A 19,334-nucleotide genomic window follows, 5' to 3' on the forward strand; every position below is an offset into this window, starting at 1 on the left:
CATTGGAGCCTGTGGCTGACCATGGTGGGCGGGGGGAGGGGAACAAAAGTTAATAACAAAGACACACAAACACCCCTCCTCTAACATGGGTCTGACTTCATGGGCAAATTTTATTTTTTCTGTTTTGTGGGGGGTGGGAGCAGAGTGGGAACTGGTGCTCAGTCCCACCTCCTTCTCATCCAGCACTAAGGCTTTAGAGTTAAAGTTAAGAAGCAGGGCTCTTCAGTTTTGTGTAACTGCTGCAGAGTGGGCTAAAGCATGTTTCTTCTGCTCAGTCTTACTGTGGGTATCTGAACCTTCAGAGTGTTCCTATAATGTTGGGGAGTTGTGAGGAAATTCCCTTGAAACTTGCCCACCAGCAGCTGGGAGGGCTGTACTTCATAACATCAAAGGATTCATTGGCCCAGCTCAGACCTAACAGGAAACTGGTGGTCCCTTCACCTCTAGTTTCCTATCCCGAATGCCCAAATTTGGGGAATTGGAGTTTGTGGGGGAAAGCAACCCACGGTTTCCTTCGCTAAACTCCACTCTGAACCTTCAGTCAGAGTGGAGTTTTGCCGCTGCAAACTCAATTTCTGCAGTGCCAGCATTGCATCTGAACACTGGCACCACAGTTTGGGCTCCATGGAACCGGAGCTGAGAGACGAAGCTTCTCCCTCACTGCAGTCTGATTGGCTATGCAGGCTGTCCTTCAGGAAAAAAGGACGCCCACACAGCCAGCTCCCCCACCTCTCTGCAGCCTTGCTGATGGGCAGAGAAGCAGCTCTCCCCAACGTCCGAATGCAGATGGGAGAGCGGGGGGAGGGGTGCAGAACGGTGGACCCACTGGGCCTGCAGTTCCATGTTACATCTGAACCAGGCAATTGTGTCAAAATCTTTCCCCTTTGGAAACAGAAGAGGGTTACCTGAATGGTGAGGGAGCCACAGCGTTTCAGCATTTTCTTCTGTGGAGACTGTTAGACAGCTTTCCCCCTAAGAAGCAGAAGGGATTTTGACTGTCTTGAGGGAGTATTCTTCAAGCTGAGAAATGCCCTTCTCTTTTTGTTCATGCTCTCCTTTCTCCCCCTCCCCCTCACCACAGAGTTCCATTAGGCTCGCCCACCTGTCTGTTAACTACACTCTGCATATGAACATTCCATCCCACTAACTTAGTGGCAGTTGAGGGTGGTTTTTTGCCCACCTTAGGCTTTTTTTCCCTTCAGATTTTTTTTTTAACACCAACATATCTGCTGGTCACCCCAAGGCTGCCAGTACCTCCCACTTATCCTCAGCCGCTCCAGTTCTCTGTCCATAAAGACCCCAAATTTCAGCACTTTCAAAAATAGTATATAGATTTTCTAGAGAGCTTTTCGACTGCCATCCTGTGCACCTATGTAAGAGTAAGCCCTCCTGAATGCACTGAGACTTCTTTCTGGGTAAAGGTGTGAACTAGGATTGAGCTTCAGCTAGTGAAATGCTTTACAGGAATTGTTTCACTCAGTTGTGCACAAGACAGTTAAGTAGGCCACTGCATTCTGATGAATTGCTGAGAAACTGACTGAGAAATAATGGGCATGATCCAGCACAGATTGTTATTTTGTTTGGCAGATGTACAAGGCATTCTGATAGCACAAGCATTGAGGAGTGCTCCTGTAGAGCATGTGAAATACCTTTTTATTCAAATTAAATAATATGGAGTAAGTATTTTTCTTTGGTTCTCTACTTTACTGTCAGTAGAATCTCTCATAAGAATACATCAAAGAATAATATGGAGTAAGTATTTTTCTTTGGTTCTCTACTTCACTGTCATTAGAATCTCTCATAAGAATACATCAAAGAAGTTTGGGCAGGGTGGGGGGAGAACCATTTCACCACACTTCAACCACTCTAACTGCACACCCAGGTGTATGAGAGGAAATGTTTCAACGATAACTTCTCTGTATACAGCTATATTGTTTGCTTTGTGGTATAACTCGCCTACATCATTGGTATATCAAGAAACAACAAGCTTCTTCAAAGCAGAATTGTCAGAATTGGAATAAGTGTCTGGAGACATCCCGACTGCAATCAGTGATACTGGAAGCAAAAAGGATTCTAGGGAATAATTTGCAATCTGGTGTTATGAGGCTAAGTTATGTTTAGGCAGTTCCAAAAATATCCATGAGGGCTTTCACCCTCCTTGGAGTTCATCTGCATCATGCACCTGTGGCTTTAGTTACCATCCGCAGCAACTCTGTGTGTGTCTGTGTGTGTGTGTGTGTGTGGTGTCCCCTTTTTCATTATCTCTGGATTTGTTCCTGACACAAGTATATGGGGAAATCGCATGTTAGGAAATCACAAACTGAGAAATTACTTTTTCACAAACTGGCTTGATTTCCACAAAAGCTTTGAACAAGGAAGCCTGGGGGGGGGGGACTTCTACAATGACATGACATTCAGTGTGTCATCCCCCCAGTTTGGGGCTTACTCTGAAGTAAAAATAGTAGCTGTGCAGCACCGTGGTCCAGACTCAGGGCTGGATTATGGCATGCTGAGGCCTGAAGTGATGTCAAGCTTAAAAGCATTACAAAAAATATTATTATTATAGCAACAACAAAAAAGGGCAATGAAAATAGAAATAATAAAGCTTTGTTTTTACTTGGGAAAGATGCAATAAAAAGATAACAACCACAACTACAACTACAACAACTACTACTACTACTACTACTTTATTTGTTAGCCGGATCATAACAACTTGTTCTCTGGGCAGCTCACAACACAACATTAAAACATCCAATAAAAACACATAAAACACATTAAATCACAACACATACACAAAAACAATACAAAACAATTTAAAAATTGGTTTTTTAAAAATTGGTTTTAAAAACTGGTTTTTAAAAGCCTGTGTGAACAGTAGGGGTGTGCATGAATCAGGGTTCAGTTTGAATGAATTAAATTTGAACTGAACTGTATGTGCCCAAACTGCTTCAGTTGACCCAACTAGCTGCCCCGGTCTGTTTGACGAAACCAGTTCGGTGATTCGGCTATACTTGAAAAGGGAAATCTGGTGGAGATTCCCCTATACAAGTAAAGGGGTGGGGGAATTGACAAGGCGGCAACTGTGAGGGAGGAAATGTAGTTTAAAGTGCTTCCAGGCCTGGCGTGGCTGCCGGCACGACTGCTCTCCCCACCACCTGTGTGGCCCAAGCACACAGCAATCTCTCTTTAGCCAGATACCCATGGGGCCGGGACAGTGGTTGCTTCTGCTGATGCCTGGAGGCCATTTATGTTGCCTCTACACATGTGCAGAGGCTGCAACCATGCCACTGCACAGGCAGCTTAGTAAACACAGATCACTGTGTGCATGGAGAGCCCCGGGGGGAGGGGGGAGCATTAACTGGCAGTGCTGGCAGCAGTGCCAGCCAGTAAGCAGTTTACATTACTTTTCTTGCCGCCATCCCCGGCTCCTTCTGATGCTGAACTGGTTCACCTCAAACTGGGCTTGGTTCCATTCAATTGCAGACTGAACCACCCCCAGTTCAGTTTGTAATTGAGCCACCAAACTGGCCCGGGTCGAGGCAAACCATTTCAGCATTGAACAGTTCGTGCACATCCCTAGTAAACAGAAAGGTCTTCACCTGGCATCTAAAAGAACAAAGTGATTAAGCCAGGTGAACCTCGCTGGGAAGGCTGTTCTACAAATGCGGTGCAACCACCGAAAAGGCCCTCTTCCTAGTATTCACCCGCCTCACCTCATTTGTTAGGGGCACTTGGAGCAGGGCCTCCGAAGAAGATCTTTAGGTCTGAGTCAGGACTTATGGGGCAAGGCACTCCCTGAAGCAATCCAGTCCCAAGCCATTTACTGTAGGGTTTTAAAGGAAAACTAGCACTTTACATTGGGCCTGAAAATGTACTGGGAGCCAGTGCAGCTGATGAAGCACTGGCATAATATCCCATTTAATTATCTTGCAGCCCTATTTTGTATCAATTGCAGTTTTTGACATGCGGTTTGGTTTGAATTCATTTTCAAAGGCAGACCCACATGCAACGCATTGCACTAATCGAAGCGAGAGGTTACCAGAGCATAAGTAACTGTGGCCAAGCAATATCTATCCAGATATGGTCACAGTTGGCGTATCAGCTGAAGTAGATAAAATCTAACACATAGTTATCTTGCAATAAGCCTATCTGCATTAGGAATGCATTTAAATGAAAATACATTACACAAAACCTGAAATTTAGTCTATTAAATTTAGAGGCCCCTCATAATGTGAGGCCCCCAAGGTGTAGCTTACTTAGCTTGTGCCTAATTCAGAACTGAAAATAATAATAATAATAATAATAATAATAATAATAATAATAATAATAATAATTCAATTTCTATACCGCCCTTCCAAAAATGGCTCAGGGTGGTTTACACAGAGAAATAATAAATAAATAAGATGGCTCCCAGTCTCCAGAGGGCTCACAATGTAAAAGAAAAACACGATAGACACCAGCAACAGTCACTGGAGATACTGTGCTGGGGTTGGATAGGGCCAGTTACTCTCCTCCTGCTAAATAAAGAGAATCACCATGTTAAAACGTGTCTCTTTGCCAAGTTAGCACCCTCATGAACTCACAGCAGATTGAAAGGGGATATTTGGAGAGGAAAAAGCATGGAAGCAAAAGGCTAAATATCCCCTAACTCTGTACTGTAGATTAGGGCCCCACAAGGTGCTATTTTTATTTTAAAGTAAACCTCAAAGTAGGCAATGATGCATTTACTGCCTTATCCAGTTTAACTATTTTTATTTATTTATTTATTTATTTTACATTTTTATATCCCGCTCTTCCTCCAAGGTGCCCAGAGCGGTGTACTACATACTTAGGTTTCTCCTCACAACAACCCTGTAAAGTAGGTTAGGCTGAGAGAGAAGTGACTGGCCCAGAGTCACCCAGCTAGTATCATGGCTGAATGGGAATTTGAACTCGGGTCTCCCTGGTCCTAGTCCAGCGCTCTAGCCACCACACCATGAAATAGGAACTATGAAATAGGAAAACAAAGAAAATCCTAAATGTATTCCACACTGTGCTGTTAATTACTAAATGCAATGCAGTCCTAAGCACTGAAACTCAGAAATTAACCTCATTGATTTTGAGCTCTAGTCAGACATAACATTGTATGTGTGTACAGGTGCCCATACACATGCTTATGTCTTTGTGTGAATGATTGTTCATGTGTTCATTTTAAAAGTGAACCTGGATCCAGACCCACCTCAAATGTACCCCCAGAAGGTACACGTGAATGGGGGGGGGGCATCTCTGGGCCCAGTGGAGGCTCTTCACTTAGGGCAGGGTGGGCAATGCCAGTCCCCCCCAAAGGCCAAAATGTCCAAAGAAACTAATAAAAATGGTCCAAAAACAATAATAATTGTCAGCCATTCTGTCCTCTGCCAGCATTTCAGGTCAGCTTGCAAGCCTGCAGTGTTGACATATAGTGGGCGCTGGTAGTAAAATTCCTTAAACACCTATAAGAGCCCACGAAACAGTTTCACATAACAGTGTTCATAAGGCAGGAGCCAATCCCAAAGCTTGCCTTTGTTGTCAAAAGCTGGGCTGAATTCAAATAGCCCTATCAGGAAGACATCATACTGACTGACAGCTCCCTCTGCCGCTGACTAGCAATCAGTGTGGCCGGGGGCAGTCCTTGTTCTAGTCTTCTGAAGGAAAAGAGCGGCAATCGCCATTTTGTTCATTCTTGGAACAGTGTGCTGTGTGAGCTGCCTTGCAGAGAGAAGAAAGACCATTTATTTTGTTTATTTAGCCTCAGATTATGTAAGTAAAGTTTATGTAATTATCAGATTATGTAATCAGATTATATAATTGCTAGCAGCAGTTACTAGCAATGTGCATTTGGGCGCCTTTAAGGAACTAATCAACACAAAACAAAACATGTAGGTAGCCCCCTGCAGCAATCCTCAGGTCTGTACCTGAAGCGATTGTTTTGCCCTACCACATGAAAGGGCCACCACCCCTGCTAAATGCATGCTTTATTTGCACTTTTATTATCATGAACTTGCAATAAGTACTGATTTCCTGCCAGGTCTGCCATGATTTAAAAACCATCATTTCACAAACTGGGAATCTAATCTTCTCATAGTTGCAGTCTGCAGATATTTCCTATCGTCATCTGGACAGTTTTAAAACAGGAGGGGTAGCTTAGAAGCTTCTTACACCTGCCTCCCTGGCTACGCACTCTGGGGCCCTGCCAAGCCACAATTCCCCCCCCCCCCCCAGCCTCCTCCTCTGCGTTCACTCAGCCCACCAATTTGTTCGTGTGGGACAGCGGAATAGGCATGGCCCCTCCCGCCCCTGGAAAGAGCAAGCTGCAAATGTGAGAAATAATTATAAGCCCCTCATGCTCGTACTATGTGGAAATAACTTGACTTAATTTGTGGAGGGTTTGGGTGGGTTTTTTGTTTGTTTTTAGCATTTTGAAATACACCAAAGCTGCAGAGCCAGGCAGATGGTTTTCTAGGCATTCAGGGTTACAAGTAAAAAGAGAGAGGGAAATGATCGATACATATTTTAAAACTTTCTGTTAGGCATTTCTGAAATAGTAAAAAGGGGCAGGTGGGCCAGGCTTCCAGAGAGGCCTATGCATAGGCCTCACTGAAGCCTGAAGCTCTCCACAGGCAGGCCTTGGAGAGATCGGCAGGAGCAGACAGTCAAGAAAGGGTTAACTTTCCTCCCAGCCCTATTGGGTCTCCTGGAGTCTTGTGCTCTCCCCCCCTCTTGGAATTTGTAGGGAACTGCAGAGCCCAGGACGCTGGCTGTTGGGCTGAGGGTCTCCATCCAACCAAGAAGGAAAGTAAAACATTTGCTGTTTGAAAGTAAACCCTTTGCTCTTTGTTTTGTGTGTGTGTGTGTGATTTGTTCCCCTTGGTCAAGCTACCATGCTGCTTGCTCTCCCGCCACCCCCATGAACCATGTGTGTGTTGCACATGGGAGAGAAGCCCCATCCTGTATGTGTGAGAGAGAGACAATTCTTAAGCTTTAAAAAACAACCAACAAAACATTTTCAAAGTATGCCAAAACATGTACTCATGGCATGTTTTTATAACTGTCTGAAAATGGGTGTCCTTGAGTGCAGAGGCTTTTACAGGTATGTTCCTTGGAAGGATATAGCCACCTAATGGCGCAGCGGGGAAGCAATTTGCCTAGGGAGCAAGAGGTTGCTGGTTAGAATCCCCACTGCTATGTTTCCTAGACTCCTATATCAAGCAGCTGTGGTACAGGAAGATGCTGAAAGGCATCATCTCATACTACGTGAGAGGAGGCAATGGTAATCCCCTCCTGTATTCTTTCAAAGAAAACCACATGGCTCTGTGGTTGCCAGGAGTCGACACCAATTTGATGGCACAACTTTACCTTTCACTTCCTATATGCCCACAGGAGTTAGTGTTGTTTTGTTTTTGTTTTTTGGCTTCACCCCTGCGCTACCCACTTTGGCTCTGCCCACCTGCCTGGCGCCCACCTAGTCCCAGGAGTCACCAGCTGCCACTGCCTGGGCCCCTGGGTGAGGAGACTTGCTGGCTAGGTGAAAATTGACTCTTCCCACTCCCCCTCATGACTCTCTGAAGAAGAGAGAGAGGAGAGCTGGTCTTGTGGTAGCAAGCATGACTTGTCCCCTTAAGCTAAGCAGGGTCTGCCCTGGTTGCATATGAAAGGGAGACTAGAAGTGTTTGCACTGTAAGATATTCCCCTCAGGGGATGGAGCCACTCTGGGAAGAGCATCTAAGTTCCAAGTTCCCTCCCTGGCTTCTCCAAGATAGGGCTGAGAGAGATTCCTGCCTGCAACGTTGGAGAAGCCGCTGCCAGTCTGTGTAGACATTACTGAGCTAGATGGACCTATGGTCTGACTCAGTATATGGCAGCTTCCTATGTTCCTAAGAAGGCAAGAAAGCAGGGCCCTGCCTCTCCAAATGTGGGGTAGTGTGTGGGGTGGCAGGGACCATCTTCACTCTTTGTCCCAGGACCCACTCCAACTTTGCTACACCCTTGCCACTGCCCTCAGGGCCTAGGAACATTTGTCTGACTTTGTTCAATTTTGTCTATGCCACTGATTCTTCAAATTAAAACTTGTAGCTGGGTTTTTATAATCCAGACATTGCTATGGTGTGGGTTGGGGGTTATTTTTGGCAGGACATCCATCTACCCAGAAAGGGTTAAACTAGGGTGAGTCCTGGGACTGAGTTAATATTGGTAACACAAGATGTTCATGGATCTGGGACACTCATACTACTGTAGTTATTCTTGTGCTGCTTTCCTCTCCAAGCTCTGACATGCTTCTTCCATGCCTGCTTCTTGGGTTTCACGAAAGGGGTACAGTCTGGAGGGATCTAGTGACAAACAGGCCTTGATCTTTAGAAAGAGTGTGGTGTTTTTTTAAAGAAAAAAAGTACTCCAATGCCCACGCATCGTCTTTGGCATCGTTGGATATTAAAAGGCATATTTCATTCCCCATGGGTGTAGTGCTATGCATACTTATCAGGGAATAAACCCCATTAAACTCAGTTGGACTTCCTTCTGAGTAAATCTGCAAAGGATCAGGCTATAAATCAATCTAGTTTGAGCATGAGGCAGACACTAGTTGGCAAGGGCTCATCCTGCAAAACCAAGAAACTGTACTGTGACTGTGGCATATGCTATATTCCTTCGAGGGTGGGTGGCAACTTTCGGGTTAATACTATTCCTGGAAGGAGCATGCGGCCTCCTAGATACGCAGAAATAGGTGGGGTTGGGATAGCGGCTGGGGGTCTCTAAAACACGTATCTGGACCAAGGGGGAAGAAAATTCTGTCGAAAGGCGGGAATTATTCCCCTGGCCTCCAACAATTATTCCACAACCCACCAATAAGGAGATAAGGAAATGATCAAGAAGGATGTAATATTGAGCAAAGTGTGATAAGAGGAAGGGCTTAGAAAGTGGGGCTTGTTTGAAGAAGGCAGAGCCCTCCCCTTTGGGGCAGGTGCTCCCATGATTGTGAGAATGGATCGATCCACCTTCACAATCATCGATGAGCCTGCCATCATGGGGAGGGATCTTCTCTCTTCCGACAAGTCCTGTCGAAACTGTGAGCAGTGACGTGGTGGGGGCTGGACTACTTCTCCCTTCGCCCCAGCATTCATAGCTACAAGCAAGGTGAAATGATAATGTCTGAAGCTGGGTGCGCATGACAGGGGCGCACCTTTTTGGTGCCTAGACCGCCCCTGGTGTGAGGGCACCCCCGATGTGAGGCCCCCCCAAAGCCTACTTTGGGGTGCCTCCTGCCATGCTGAACCTCCTCCATTGTTGTTTTAAATTTCAGCCACCACACAGCCGAGGGGTGGTTGCCAGGAGGTCAGCCAAGCAGTCCTTCTCCCCCGCCCCCCGGCAGCAGTTGGAGCGACGCTGGGCCTGTCCGTTCAGCCCAGCGTCTCTTACTAACTGCAAGGTGTGCCTGCGCAGTTGAGATAGATGGTCGCAAGCCTGTGACGTCATGGGCTTGCAACAAACTTTCTCAACTGCGCAGGCACGCCTCGCAGTTAGCAAGAGATGCTGGGCCAAATGGAAAGGCTCAGCATTGCTCCGGCCGCTGCCGCCAGCAGGGAGAAGGACTGCTCGGCTGACCTCCTGGCAGCCACCCCTTGGCTGTGTGGTGTCTGAAATTAGAAAGAAAACAATGGTGGGGGTTCGATGGGGTGGGTGTGGGGTGGCTCCAGGAGCCCCCCCCCCGGGCATTTGGAGGGCCCCTGCAGACGGGGGTTAGAGTGCCTCTGGTGAATGATCTACTGCAGGGGTAGGCAACCTTGGCTCTCCAGCTGTTATCAAACTACAACTCGCATCATCACCAGCCACAATTTATAGTGGCTGGGGATTATGGGAGTTGTAGTTCATTAACAGCTGGAGAGTCAAGGTTGCCTACCCCTGATCTACAGAATGGAATGTGCTACATGCTTCAGCATGAGAAGAACTCACAAGTCAGTCTATATTTAAACTAATCTTAAGAGCTAAAGTGGTGTTGTGTGTAGACTGGGGAGGTATGAGTTCAAATCCCTCTACATATCACCTTGGGAAAATCATTTTTACTTATTCCACCACATTTCCAGGGGTTCTTTCCCTAATGAGTGTCGGTGCTACAGTGTGCCTTATTGATTGATTGATTGATTGATTGGTTGGTTCATTTGTTTGTTATCATCTTTCTGTGCTGCCTGATATAGACATCTCTGGGCGGTGTACAAAGTTAAAACATAGCGAATGTAAAATAATTGTAAAACAGTTAACATTCACAAAACAAATAAAAACAATCTCAGAAGATAAAAATATATTAAATAATTTAAAATTTCAGTTAAAGGACTGGGGAAACAGGTAAGTCTTGAGGATCCTCCTAAAAGCAGAGAAGGAGATGCTCTTATTTCAACAAGGAGCATATTCCAGCGCCCTGAGGCAGCCACAGAGAAGGCCCAGTCCTTGGTCGCCACCAAACGAGCCGGCAGCAACCATAACTGGACCTCTCTAGATGACCTTAATAGGCGACAGAGTTCATGAAAGGCTCTCTCTTTCACTGCAAACACTTTGTAGAACTTCCTCCCTGGAGGTTTTACTAACAGGACTTTATGCTGTGGGGTTTCCGAGGAGCAAATCTACTTCGCAGCAGATTTGAGACAGTTTAATCCGGGGGATTAAGTGGAGCATTCACATAGCCCTTGGTTGCTCCCCTACGCACATCAAAGACAAGCGTGAAGCTTAGCAGAAACATCGAGGGTTTTTTCAAAAGCCGCTAGAAATAGAGGATTATTTTAAGTCGTGCATACCTTGGGTTAAGCCAGAATTCATAGCCTCCCTTCAGGGAAAAACAAAACACTGTCTGTCCTTCTTCCCTCTTCCTGATAGCCCTCAGGGAGTCAGGTTAAGTCCAGCGAATATGTGGACTGGCACACTCCAATCTGGAGTGGATTCGGGGGGAAAGCCCTGTCTGTAAAACCACCTGGAGAATTATCAGTTATATGTTCTGGCCCACGTACTGCACAATGCAATGTGTACACTGGCATGTTGCAAGCATGCAGTTCCACAAAGGATAGTTCCACATGAGTAAAATTGCATAAAGCATATATTTACACATGCGTAATCCCATTATTTCCATTTGGAAATAATGCATATAAATGCACTTTGTGCAATTTCAGCAGTTGTGCAACAGTGCATTGCAAAATTGCAAGATGCTAATGTGTATTTTGTGGGCCTCTGTTTTCAAGGGAATGGTACAGGGAACAATCTTCTATTTTATTTTATTACATACACTGCTTTGAGAACTTGTTTTGTTGAAAAGTGGAATATAAATATTATTATTATTATTATTAATTTATTTACACAGTCAGACAGGTGTTGTTGACTGGTTTGTTTCATCCAGACATTGAGTCCTTCCCAAGGACCTGGGATGGCTGAATCTTATTGTCAGTGTTGTTGCTGTTATAGATATCGTCGCAGAATATAGGCTGTTCCCAGTAAGTTGCTTTTTGTAATTGGCTGATGGTGATTTCTGTGTTGTTGTTGTTGTTGTTGTTTGTAGTTATATTACTGATGATGATAGCAGGTATTTGGAATCATGGCCTGTTACTAAAATGTTGACAACATTATCTTGATGTATTTTTCTGCTGTTTTACCACCAGTCAGTGTGCTTTTCACTCATTTACAAGAGGTACAAACTCTTGCTGTTTTTAATTTTTCTTGCTTATTTTCATATGATTGTCTTGTCCTTTTGCTTGTAAGCTGCCCTGAGGGTTCTAGGAGCTAAGTGACAGAGATAAATTGCCAAAACAAACAATCACTCAGCTACACAGGGTTATTATGTAACCTCATATGTGCTGCCCTGAATTCCTTGGAGGATGGATGGCATAAATGTGAGAAATAAAATCAGAGGCGGCGTTTTCATGAGGCAAGGTGAGGCAGTTGCCTCAGGCGGCTGATTATTAAGGCACCAGCAGGCTGGCCAGATGCCTCTCACTGGCACCATCATAGCAACTCTGTGGCAAGCTTTGCAAGGAATGCCTTTCCTCACACTTCTTGCAAATCTCACAAGAAGCATGAGGAGAGAAGAGGAGGCTGCTGACAACCTTCTCCCCTACCCATGCCCTGAACCACTTGCAAAGCTTGCAAGGCTCTGCTTTGAAAGAGGTCTGGTCCCTACTTGAGATCTCAGGCATCACAATATCTTGGGCCTCCTCTGAATAAAAGATATAGCATCACTATAAAGATAGATAGATAAAATTAGATTATGGTCCAAGACCGAAAAAACAAAAACAGGAAGGGAAAATATAAAATTACATGAGGAATTATAAACTTACATCACATCAGTTTACAGTTTAATGGTTACATTAAATCAGTACTCAAAAAAACAAACCCACCCTCCAACACTTTTCCAGGGAATTAAGTTGCAGGTTTAACCATCTGATTCACTGCACAGCATCCACAAATGGACAGTGTGTGTGCATGTGTGTATTGATTTGCCCATTATGCTTGCTGTGAAGCAGTTCTCTAACCAATTCACCACAATCCAACGGAACCCATATTTGCTTAATCCACTTTCATACCATGCTAACTGGCCCTAAAAATGCCTGTCCAAACTTTTCATAACTGAGGAAAAATTCAGGAACATAAAAATCAGTCCACAATGAAGAACCAATCTCAGACTTTCCTCTGGTCCTCATTTTTAGAACAGGATGTCTCCTTCAGGGGAGGCCAGTGGTAGAACACATTCTCTGTGTGCAGAAGGTCTAGGTTCAATCCGTGGCATCTCCATCAGGGCTAGAAAAGGCTCCTGTCTGTGATCTTCAAGAGTCACCATCCACCAGAGTAGATAATGCTGGGAAAGATCAACCAATGGTCTGGCTGAGTGTAAACCAGTTTCATACACTCCTGATTTATTCTGCTGCTTGATAGAGTTGGAAGTCTCTTCCCATTCACTCAACCACACCACATTTGCACATTCTTCACATTTTCACCACAAACTGGCCTCCAGTCAAGGCATGCATAAAGACATGTTGGAGAGGCAGGAGGCCAAGCCTACAAAGTACTCTTAAATTCAGTTCTGCCAGCAAAGCACTGCTATCATAACTCAGCCAGACATATATAGATGGAAAGAGCTAGCCTTCTCTTTGTGCCAAAGAAAGAAACCTCCCTCAGCTAGGAAGCTTGATAGAAAAGATCCTCCCAAAATATCTAGAATCATAAAACTGGAGGTACACACAGTGCTCTCAAGCCATACTCAAAAGCTCACTGCTTGCAAGAATTTCATAACTTGGACAATGTTCTGACAGCTGGATTAACTGTCGAGATAACAGAATGAAAGGTCGGGTTTCTCATATTTTTAAATTTGGGTTTGGAGTATTACAAAACTTGCCTTTAGATTTCCTATCCAATGCATCAGAAACGGAAACTCAAAATAAATGAGCGTAAGAGAAGAGGGGAGGGAGAACAGTCAGCATATCCATCTGAGGGGTTAGCTTCTTGCAAATGGGTTTTAAGAACAATTGAAATATTCTTTCTGTCAAAGCTTTAGTGAATGTGGCTAGAGAAGCTTTTTATTCTCAATTTTCAGATCGCCTCAGAGCGGTTTCGCCATATCTGCTCATCTTTCTAGATTTTACTCACAGGGCCAGAAAGCTCAAGGGGGCATGGCCAAGGATGAAAGAAGGGCTTCTCCTGAAAGTTCAGCACACTGAAAGTGCAACAACCACCATAGGTACAATACAAGGGAATTAGCTTTATTACATATAGACCTGGGTCTGCATGGTGTAGTTGTTAGAGTGTTCAACTAGGACCAGGGAGAACCGAGTTCAAATCCCTGCTCAGCCATGAAACTCACTGAGTGACTCTGGGCCAGTTATTTCTCTTTCAGTCTAACTTACCTCACTGGAGGAGGGGGTGCCACCACCATGGGGGAGAGGCTGCAGCCCATGTGAACATGGGCCACCTATGCCCTCCCTACACCACTGTTCAAAACAGGTGTGACAAATTCACTGGTCCAATCTGTTATGGGTTCTCGAGAACAGATATCAGGATTCTCTTGGGTGAACCAGGATTCTCTTGGGTGACTATTAGTATGATGGTACCATCACAAACTGTTGGATTGGTCTCTCGTCAGAACTAGACTGGGACTGCTAGATGTTGTCCAGAACTCAAAAGAGATTGAACCAGTAATAGAATTGAGCCTCAGGAAGGAAACTGGGCTAAACATCATCTTAAAAATATAAAGAACTGCAAGAACTACTCTGTCTTACATGCAGCTCATTTCCAAAGTTTTATAAAAGGAACAAGCTCTGTACTTACATTGCAAATTTTTGCCAGCAAGAACTGTCTTTTTGAGTATTTGCATATGCTTTCTTTATGACTAGAACTCCCAGGCACCAAAACAGGATTATAATAAATTTTTTCTGACCTGGCAGGAATGCAGAAAGGTTAAATCTATAAATCTTTAGGTGTGACGTTAGATATTACTCTAGAGTGCATTCTATATATGTGTGCTTAACTACAGACAGCTCCTTATACTGGAAAAACCTGGTAACCATTTCCCATGAATAGCAAAGACCAGGCCTAATGCTTATGCTGTCCATGGCCTATCATGAACAGAATGAGTTTGAATGACTGCGGCCATAATACAAACAATAAACAGTATTTTTGATGGATGCAGATGATATGTTTGTTTGTTTGTTTGTTTGTTTGTTTGTTTGTTTGTTTGTTTGTTTTTCAAATGTGTAGACCACACCAAACTTCCATCTCAGGGAGATTTGATTGATTGATCAATTGATTAAGTGCTGTCGAGTTGGTGTTGGCTCTTAGCAACCACATACATAGATTCTCTCCAGGATGATCTGTCTTCAGCTTGGCCTTTGAGGTCTCTCAGTAGTGTATTCATTGCTGTCGTAGTCCATCCACCTTGCTGCTGGTAATCCTCTTCTTCTCTTTCCTTCAACTCTTCCCAGCATTATGGTCTTCTCAAGGGAACTGGGTTTTCACATATGTCTGAGGTAAGCTAGTTTGAGTCTGGTCATTTGTGCCTTGAGTGAAAATTCTGGATTGATTTGTTCTGTGATCCATTTGTTTGTTTTCCTGCTGTCCATGATATCCTCAAAAGTCTTCTCCAGCACCAAAGTTCAAAAGTGTCAATACATTTTCTATCTTGCTTCTTCAAAGTCCAGCTTTCACATCCATAGAGTGTCACGGGATAAATCATTGTCCGAATGATTCTAATCTTTGCCGGTATAGACACATCACGAGATCCAAATATCCTTTCCAAGGCCTTCATTACAAGACTAATGAAGGGTAGGGACCAAGTGTTAGTCTGCAGTGTATTTTTTGACTGCTGGATCCTTCACTGTTGATGGTCAATCCTAAAAGGCAGAAGCTATCCACCTCTTTAATGTCTTCATTATCAATTCTGAGGCCGCTTGCTGTACCCATTGTCATTAGTTGAGTCTTCTTTACATTTAGTCATAGCCCCATTTTTTCAATGTACTACTTGACTTTCATTACTAGAACTTGCATATCATCCGCATTCTCAGCTATCAGAGTGGTGTCATCACCATAGCGCAGGTTATTGATGTTTCTTCCTCCAACTTTAAAACCACGCTCATCTTCTTCCAATCCAGCTTCTCTCAGTATATGTTCAGCATATAAATTGAATAAAGAATGAGAAAGTATACAGCCTTGTCTTACTTCTTTGCTGATCTGGAACCAGTCTGCTTCACCATGTTCCATCTGGTCTGTGGCTTCCTATCCTGTGTATAGGTTTCTCATGAGAACAATGAGATGTTCTGGGATGCCCATTTTCCTAAAGATATTCCACAACTTGACAAGGTTGACACAATCGAAGGCTTTTCTGTAGTCAATAAAGCACATATTGACTTCTTTCTGGTATTCTTTGGCTTTCTCAATTATCCAGCGTGCACATCAGCAATGATGTTTCTTGTTCCTCAGCCTTTTCTGAAACCAGCTTGAACATCCGGCATTTCCCTTTCCACGTAGGGCTTTAATCTGCATTGGTTGATCCTGAGCATTATTTTGCTAGCATGTGAAATTAAGGATATTGTACGATAGTTTGCTCAATCTGTTAAGTCTCCTTTCTTTGGTATGGATATGTAGACTGACCTCTTCCAATCTGTTGGCAACTGTGTTGTTCTCCAAATTTGGGGGCATAGTTTGGTTAGAGCCTTGACTGATTCTTCTTCTGTTGCCTGCCATATTTCTGTAGCTATTCCATCAATTCCTGTAGCCTTCCGACTTGGTAATGAGCGGAGTGCTGATCTAACTTCAACTTCTCCCTACTAGAGGTTCTTGCATGTAGGGAATATCTTCTAGAGTATCTTGGATGTTGCTGTCCCTGCTGTACAGATTTTCAGTATACTCTTTCCATCTCTGTTTGATCTTCTCTGAATCAGTTACTATCTGTCCTTTGGCATCCCTTAACATACCAGTTTGAGGTTGGAACCTCCTGAGTTCAGAGATCTTTTTGAAAACTTTCCTTGTTTTTCCATGTCTATTTCCATCCTCAAGGCTTTTACAGATGTCATTGTAGTACTGCTCCTTGTCTCTTCTTTCTGAAATTCCCTATTAAGTTCCTTCCCAAGGTCTTTATCTTTCTTGACTTTGGGTTCTCTTCTCTTCTGGGCAATTTCCACTGTCTGTTCTGGCATCCATTTTGCTTTCTTCTGTTTCTTGGTCTTTGGCAGTCTCTTTTCACATTCGCCCTTAACAGCTTCTTGCATCAATAATGTAATCAATTTGATTTCTGTGTACTTCATCTGGTTATGTCCATATGTATAGGTGCCACTTTGGTTGTTTGAAGAATGTGTTAGTAATGAAGAAATCATTGGATTGGCAGAAACTAAAAAGTCGTTTTCCTGCTTCGTTTCTGTTTCCTAGGTCATACAGTCTGACTGTGTTTTCCTCCTTAACATTTCCAACTTTGGCATTCTGGTCTCCAACCACCAGCAGCACATCTTGTTTGCATGTTCTGTCAATTTCAGACTGAACATGAGCATAAAACTCATCAGCTTCCTCTTCTTCTGCATCAGTCGCTGGGGCATAGACTTGAAAAACTGTCATGTTAAAAGGTTGGCCATGAAATCTAATTGATATTCATTGGTCAATGATCTCATAGTACCCAAGTACTGTCATTGCTATATCCTTCCTGACTATGAAAGCATCACCGTTCCTTCTTTGTTTTTCGGGTCCCAAGTAGTAACAGTATGATTTTCTGACTGAAAGTGTCCCATTTCAGTCCATTTTAATTCGTTGATGCCCAAGATGTCGATCTGTGGTCGGTTCATTTCGTCTTTCACTGTGTCGAGCTTTCCCATATTCATGCTTCTTACATTCCACGTTCCCATTGTAATTCTGTCTTTGCAGCTTTGGATTTTCTTTTCCCGCATGGCAACATCAGCTGCTAGATGTCCAAAGGCTTTAGTCTAACCACATCATGAATACCATCGGTACTCTGAGATCCTCAGTTCTTCCTCAGTAGCATGTTGAGTACCATCCAACCTGCGGGGCCCATCATCTGGCACTACATCGACAATCATTCTATCTTGTCTATCCATGTGGTATTCTTGGTAAAATACAGGAGTGGTTTACCATTGCCTTCTCCGCACAGTATGAAATGATGCCTTTGTCATTGTCACTAAAGTGACCTTCCTTCCTATATTGCTGCTGCCCAATATAGGTGCCTGCTTGCTTTATCTGGGAAGCTGGGATGACCTTCATGCCTTAGGTGACCCTACTGGGAGTATACCGTCCAGCATATTTCGCTCATCCCTCCCAGGAACGCCCCTGCTCCGCCACGATGAGTCAGCATAGCAGGATTGGGGGTGGGGGCAGGGAGGTTTACAACAACATAAAACAGATTTAAAATGACAACCTGAAAACAATTTAAAATATGGTCAAGTAAAAAGCTAGGGTGAAAAAACAAGCCTTTAGAGACTTTTTAAAAAGTTGTCAGAGAAGGGGAGGCTCTTATCTCAGCAGGGAGCTCATTCCAGAGTCTTGGGGCAGCAACTGGGAAGGTTTTTGCTGCCCTGAATATGCATCTCGACACATAGGTTCAGGGTAAGCACTGACTTTTTTTTTTTTTTTTTGCAGATTTCCAATTAATAGTAAATAAAGGTAGTACTACTAGTAATGGTAGTACTACTAGTTTAGAAGTAAGGTAGTACTACTAGTTTACTGATGGAGCTACACTGGCTGCCAATAGGTTTCTGAACAAAATACAAAGTGCTAGTTATAACTTATAAAGCCCTAAACGGCTTAGGCCCTGGGTATTTAAGAGAGCGTCTTCTTCACTACGAGCCCCACCGCCCATTGAGGTCATCTGAGGAAGTCTGTCTCCAGTTACCACCAACTCGTTTGGTGGCTACACAGAGACGGGCCTTCTCGGTTGCTTCACAGAGACGGGGCTTCTCAGCAATTTTCAAAAAAACACCTGAAAACCCATCTTTTCACCCAAGCTTTCTCAGCTTTCTAATTTTTTTAGGTTTTAATCTCCAGGGATTTTTTTAAAAATTGTTTATTTTTTTTAGTTTTTGTATATGTTTGTAACTTGTTTAATGCAATTGTTAACCGCCCAGAGACAAAAGTTTGGGGTGGTGTACAAATTTTATAAATAAATACTACTAGTAGTTGTTCTACGTTTGTTTGTATGTATGTATGTATATAGGGCATCACTACAACAAATATGTTACTATTCAACTGCTCAGTCTAGAGGAATATGCACCTCAAAAGCTACTGGCTGAAATCCAGCATAGCCTACCAGTAGCATGGCAGAAAGATGCTCCCGTGCAACAGAGAGCTTTCCTAACTATGCTCTGGCCACACAGCCTAGGGTGCACAGCAGTGGGGAGCACATTTTGACCACCTGCACTGCTTTCGGAAGTGCCCTATCAAGCAATGTTTCTGTTCTTATGACAAGCACTATATGAAGGCTGGGAAGGAAGCACACACAGTATCCCAGATATCAGATGTGGACAAACATTTGTAACCATAGAGAGAGAGCTGTGGGAAAGCACACTCTCATCCACCCTGCACTAGTTTTCCCATAGGTAGCATCATACTGGCCACATGCATGGCCATACAGTTATACTACTGATTCAGGCTTGCATTTCTTTCCGGAAATACAGCAGCATTGAATTCCAACAATGGCATAACCACTGTTGAGCATGGGGAGACAAATGTTCAAGGGCCAAGGTGGGGGTCTGGGCACCCCCTTGCCCCCAGTGCTGCTGCTGTAGCCACAGACATCGCAGCTGCCACCCCCACCCTAGTCAGTGGGTGTCATAAGGACTTAAGAACAGCCCTGCTGG

The 19,334-nt window shown here is 44.0% G+C and overlaps 1 long non-coding RNA gene across 2 annotated transcripts in view; it reads left to right on the forward strand.

The window, feature by feature from the left end:
- Nucleotides 1-5,709: 5,709 nt before the first annotated feature.
- LOC128351756 (uncharacterized) overlaps nt 5,710-19,334 on the forward strand; it is a 69,431-nt gene continuing 55,806 nt past the window's right edge. The window contains exon 1 of one of the 2 annotated variants that reach the window (XR_008320021.1): nt 5,710-5,778. This is a non-coding gene — a long non-coding RNA (uncharacterized LOC128351756). The remainder of the gene's footprint in view (nt 5,779-19,334) is intronic. The other variant, XR_008320024.1, reaches the window with a different exon arrangement.

The sequence above is a fragment of the Hemicordylus capensis genome, chromosome 1, assembly GCF_027244095.1.
Source record: "Hemicordylus capensis ecotype Gifberg chromosome 1, rHemCap1.1.pri, whole genome shotgun sequence".
In the NCBI taxonomy this organism is placed as follows: Eukaryota; Metazoa; Chordata; class Lepidosauria; order Squamata; family Cordylidae; genus Hemicordylus; species Hemicordylus capensis.